This window comes from Protobothrops mucrosquamatus, unplaced genomic scaffold (assembly GCF_001527695.2).
Source record: "Protobothrops mucrosquamatus isolate PMUCROS unplaced genomic scaffold, P.Mucros_1.0 scaffold115, whole genome shotgun sequence".
Lineage (NCBI taxonomy): Eukaryota > Metazoa > Chordata > Lepidosauria > Squamata > Viperidae > Protobothrops > Protobothrops mucrosquamatus.
Window position 1 is genome coordinate 1,642,280 of NW_015386487.1, and position 1,007 is coordinate 1,643,286.

The 1,007-nt window shown below is 30.9% G+C and overlaps 1 protein-coding gene across 1 annotated transcript in view; it reads left to right on the forward strand.

Annotated features, from left to right (window-relative positions):
- Positions 1-1,007, forward strand: part of LOC107284781 — a 31,987-nt gene that overhangs the window by 29,364 nt on the left and 1,616 nt on the right. The gene's annotated exons all lie outside the window — the stretch shown is intronic.

Sequence of the window (1,007 nt, forward strand, 5' to 3'; positions counted from 1 at the left end):
AAAATCAGTCAAAATCAATAAACCTTCAACCTTTTACGCCTTAATCCCAACAAATGCAAATTTTAAATTCATTAAAGTAATATAATTGCATACATATATGACATTAATCATCTAATATCTTATTTCTTTAAATCCTTTAAAATAATACAATTATATTTATATATATCCTTAATCATCTTGAATTCCAATGAATATTTTAGTAATCCAAAAATTTAAAAACATAAGCTTCAAAAGCACTCCTTTTTCCCAACTCTCCATCTTACATTCCTTCCCAATTTTTCATTCTTTTTCACATCATTGATACAAAATCAGTCAAAGTCAATAAGCCTTCAACCTTTTACGCCTTGTGCCTTTTATATTTTATAACGTGTCTGAAGTTTTTGCAAGTAGTAAGCCTGTAAGCTTTTTTCAAAATCCCAAGCAGCAACATCTTCAGCTGGTTTTCTCCAATGCAGGACCCATAGATTGATTCCATATAAACGCTTTTTCCCCAAAATTTCACCAGGGAAGTACACCAAAATCATAACCAAGTCTATTACCACTTCCTTTCCCAGCTTCTCAAACTTATCAATTTCCAAATCTCCACAATTTTGCTCATTTTGAAGTATTTCCATAACATCTTCTTCAACCTCTGCGATAAACCTCTGGAGAATAAATGCCACAATTTCTTCCAATTTCTTCATCCAAATATCTTTAATTTCCTCGTTATATTGCTTGACTACTTGCATCACAGCATCTTGTACATCATTCATAATCAAGGAGAAAGGCATTTTCAATAAATCCCAAGCAATAACCAAAAAGAAAAAACAAAAAAAAATTACTTTCTCACATTTTCTTTCTTTTTTTCCCTCAGTTCCGGAGCCATTTTAAAACCATTCTTCAAATTTCTTTAAGTATCATCAAAAAGAGTAACAATATTAATATCACCAATCAGTAAGCATCATAAATTCATTGTGGTTAAAACTTTCCAGAACCGGAGAAGCAACAATGTATCTTTATCCTGTTGA